Source organism: Salvelinus sp. IW2-2015, linkage group LG4q.1:29 (genome assembly GCF_002910315.2).
Source record: "Salvelinus sp. IW2-2015 linkage group LG4q.1:29, ASM291031v2, whole genome shotgun sequence".
Lineage (NCBI taxonomy): Eukaryota > Metazoa > Chordata > Actinopteri > Salmoniformes > Salmonidae > Salvelinus > Salvelinus sp. IW2-2015.
Genome location: NC_036842.1, coordinates 33130089 through 33134878, shown reverse-complemented (window position 1 = coordinate 33134878; position 4790 = coordinate 33130089). Strand labels below are relative to the sequence as shown.

The 4790-nt window shown below is 42.2% G+C and overlaps 1 pseudogene; it reads right to left on the bottom strand.

Annotated features, from left to right (window-relative positions):
• Window positions 1-1413: 1413 nt before the first annotated feature.
• LOC111961117 (interleukin-1 beta-like) lies at window positions 1414-4133 on the bottom strand (annotated as a pseudogene).
• Window positions 4134-4790: the final 657 nt, after the last annotated feature.

The window sequence follows — 4790 nt, the reverse complement described above, 5'->3', positions numbered from 1 at the left end:
CACAGCATCTCTCTGATCAGAGTCTAATGGTAACACAGCATCTCTCTGATCAGTGTCTAATGGTAACACAGCATCTCTCTGATCAGTGTCTAATGTAACACAGCCTGTCTCTGATCAGAGTCTAATGGTAACGCAGCATGTCTCTGCGTTACCATTCTGATCAGAAAGATGCTGTGTTACCATTAGATTCTGATCAGAATCTAATGGTAACACAGCATGTCTTTGATCAGAATCTAATGGTAACACAGCATCTCTTTGATCAGAATCTAATGGTAACACAGCATGTCTCTCTCCCTCTGATCATCACTAGCCTTAAAAGGAGGGATGAGGAGTGCATTGGTGACTGTACATTTTCAAGGTCAAATAATGCACAAGCTAGTACAGTGCAAATACACACTCAACACACAAACAATGAATATATAGAACCTATATAAACCTATTGAAACATTACCATGTAGATCACTAGAACGAGGGGGCAGGGCGACCCCTATAGGTCTTCAGTGAGTTTTCAAGGGTCCCCAAAAGCAGGGAGAAAACTAACAAGAACAAAATACCTGAAGCAAGACCAAACATTTCAATGTATTTTCGAAGAGCAGTACAGTATTTGACTTGCTTACAGATCACAATATAATATAATTCCATTAATAGCGAACTCATATAGGCTAGCAGCATATATTGGGGTGGGGGTCTGCACTTTAGAATCCTCTCTCCACCCCTGATATGAATCTGTCCTATTTTTACCCTCCTAGAGCCAAAACCTGCATCTCTCTACTACTCCACATACATTATGTACAGCTACAGCATAGGAGCCAACATCGCCACACATGGCGGGAACCAACCACATGGCGTACAGAGATATCACTATGCAAACCAGCGTACCGACGACCAATGAGGAGGCCTCTTCCTCCTCTGGTTGGCTTGGTCCATTTCATCCCGCCATGCGAGATTCTAGGCTTATGGGTTTGTGTTTGATGGACACAGATCTCCAGAGCCCTGATTCACGCTGTGTGTGTGTGTGTGTGTGTGTGTAAGAGTCGCTGCAGAGCGCTACACCAAGCCTATTCCGACTGAATATTGACAGAAGTCAACTCAGAAGTCACTACCGCATGTAGATGTGTGTTTGAGGTAGATCGTCCATCCTCCTGTCTGTTCTGCTCTCACATCTCCACAAAAACATCCAAATGCATTGAATTTAATACAATTTATTAACTTTACTTCCAACATATGACAAAATACATCATATACTCATTGAAAATGTTTTTTTTTAGTAAAAGTGTCTTGAATCATTTAAATATTACAATAATTGCCTTAAAAAGACAAATAACATTGTGTATTACAAATTAGTTGACGCTAGCTGTTATGTAATATATTAGCTAAGCTTTTTAAATCCATAATAATATTAGAAAAGGGATAACTGACTTTCTTATAGAAAATAAACCAAATAACATTGATGTCACAATTTCAGTGGATAATACTAGAAATAAAAATTACATTTGCAATGTTAGACAAGGAAAAACAATGAACTTTCTTATAGGAAATAAAACAAAATAGCTTATAAATCTCCTCTTCACTGATATGAAGCAGATCATTCAGTCAGAGCACAAACAGATACATTAAAAAAACATTTTCACATAACTAGATATTACCCAATAGTACAGAAAGTTGACCAAATAAAAACAAATGACAAGTGTCCTGCTTGGAGGACTATTAATGATTCTACTCTACTGTAATATTGGCCTACTGTACTTAGCCGGTGGTACTGCAGCCATAAGATAAAGATTTTTTTTATTTATTTTTTAATACTGAGCATTTACGGTATGTGACTAAAACCTTGCGAAGCTAGAGCTCTTGATCCTGTCTCTAGCCGAAAGCGTGATCAGTAGTAATTGGGCCGTCCCTGAAAGAGGGCTGGGGCTACTGAGCCACAACTCAACACTGCAGAGAGAAGGAACACACAGCACCACCTGCTGGTCACACACACTCACTACAACCAAACCACTTTCAAAAGACAGTGGTGCACTCAGACAAAAAGGCACTATCTAGAACCTAAAAGGGTTATTCAGCTATCCCCATAGGAGAACCCTTTTTGGTTCAAAGTAGAACAATTTGTATTCCTGGTAGAATACCTTTGGGTTCCATGTAGAACCCTTTCCACAGAGGGTTCTACCTGGAACCAAAAAGGGTTCTCCTATGGGGACAGCCGAAGAGTGTGGTGGTAGAAGGGTCTATCAATTCAACACCTCTACAGTATCCATCTGTCTGATCTCTCTGACTGTACTTGGTATATACACTCCTGGGACTGGGTGTGTGTTGTGTGTTTAGTTGTTGACATAGAAGGTGGTGAGCTTTCTGAGGTCCTCTTTCTGACACATCGCTACGGGCTGGCGTTGCTCCAGTGAGGTGCTGATGAACCAGCCAGGGTACTTGGCCGACTCGAAGGTGGTCAGGGAGATGCCTTTGGTTGTCATGTAGAAGAGGAAGCGAACTGTGTCTCCCTGAGCGCTGATGGTCCTCAACTGGTCGTCAGAACTCCGCTGAGAAAGAGAGAATGGGAGGGCAGGAGAAATTAGTAGGATGATGAGAGGTGAATTGAGTATGTAGAGGTAAGTGTGTGTGTGTTTGTGAGTGAAAGAGACACACCTCCAACTGTAGGATGGGAGATGTGCGGTCTGTCTGCTTGGAGCAGGACAAGTTGAAGCCGCTACTGGCAATCCCCAAGGCAACCGGCTGGGCCTGGATAGTGTGGGCGTTCTTCATATTAATATTATACATGGAGAGGTTGAACCTCACTGAGAGGGAGAGAAAGAGAGAAGAGAGAAAGAGAGAAAGAAGTTAAAGGCCATTTTCACAATTTTTAACACTCAACTGTGATGTTACCAATTTTGGTAAAGGCTGCCAAAAACTACGCTTACGGAATGCTTGCAGTGTAGTTTGGCAGTTAGCCTACCTCTCTGGTGGTCGTTGCCGCCCCGCAGTGTAACGGCACGTAGCACCATGGTTTCAGGGTTGTGCACCAGGCTCTTCTGGTAACGGTCACACAGGGTGCACTGCTGGGGGCTGTCCAGCTGCTTGAAGGTCCCCTCAGCCTTTATCCACCGCTCCCTCTGGCTCCTGGACCCGCTCCATCACACACTCTAAACAGAGGAGGAGGGGAAGGGGGGCGATGGGGAGAAAGAGGGGTGGGGGGGACGTGGGACAGGGACCATCAATTAACTAAATTGTTAACAGTGATCTGGGACTAAAGAAACAGAAAATCAGTCCAGAGTACAGTCTTTTCAAATAGTATAGATCGTCTATTGGTGACTATAAGGCACGGCAGCCGATGTACCTTCCAACAGGTTGTCCATGATGATGCTGCTCGTCGGTGCACACCATGCCCAGGGGAGTGTGTGTGGAGTCGGACTTCTGAAAGGTGTGTTTCATCCTGTGCAGCACCATCACCAGGTGAGCCACCTGTCTCATGCCTACCTGACGCTGCTGGAGAACCTCCAGGTCAAAGGTCAGGCCCATGTGCAGCTCCATCTCTGGTCCACCCTACACACATACAAGTAATCAGAATGATTACAAGTAGCAAAACATTTATACATTCTGTCAAGAAAAATAAATAAATATTTCTGGAGTTGCCCCAGGTTTCGCTCACTTTTAAAGGTTCAAAGATATTTTAAAGACTGTTCTATTTAACATGCCACCACTATTAAGGCAATTGAATATCAGAGTGCCTTATTGATCCTCTTTATGTATGAGCACACTGACTCAACCTCCATTTTTGATGTTCTACAACTAGTGTACCCTGAACCTTGTAGCGCTTGCCATTCTTTTTTATACTGTCTTACCTTCGCACCAGGCAGGCAGGATTCCGCATCAAACTCCATACTCTCCGAATAAGAGCTGCAGAGAAAAAACACTTAAGGTGTTAGCCTTAAATCTCATCTTCCTCTTCAAACTCAGATAAACAAGCTATTTTTATATCGAGGTTGGTCTAACAAAGGTTTGTGCAAACTGTAGCCTATACGTCAGCATGCAAATTGGAAATAGGTTTAAGGCTAACAAATACATGCAACCAAAAATACAGTATTCCTCAGGAATCAATTCACCTACCTCGGCAGAGCATCGGCCAATTTCAACTCCATGATTCTGAGACAAAATGAAAACAAAAATGAGATTAGCCTACCATTAAATACCTGAAATGAATTGTATGTCTATTTTCAATATTTTTTAAATGTATTTTGAAAAGTTTTGTACGTTTTTCTAAATACCCTACCTTTAGAGTGATCGTTTAACTCTTAGTGGAGTTGAAGCGTGAAAATGATGCCAACTGTGCTTTGGTAAACTCTTTATATTCTACTTGTCTCTGGGGCATGGGAAATTCCCGCACCTGCTCTAAACGTGGTGGGGAAAGTATGAGCAATTCCACAGTTTAATCACTAGCTAGGTTTTTAGTTGGCGACAGATTTTCATGTAAATACACAAATCCGCATGTAGAAATATGCGTATTTTCCCACCTATAACCACATTTCCGTCCACAGTGCGAGTAAAGTCATACCATATAAAAAACAACTCACGACAGCTGTGATGGAAACAGGAAGTTTAGGTACAATTGTATAAATGCCAACAGATTATTTGTTCGTTCGACATGGTGGGATCTTAGTTATGCGATAAATGGCGGTGGAAACGTCTTTATGCGCAAATATTGATATAATAACCATCATATCCAAGTAAACTTGGAAACACGGGATGATATGGTTTGTGGTCCTCCCACTACTACTACAATAAATTACACTACATGGGCA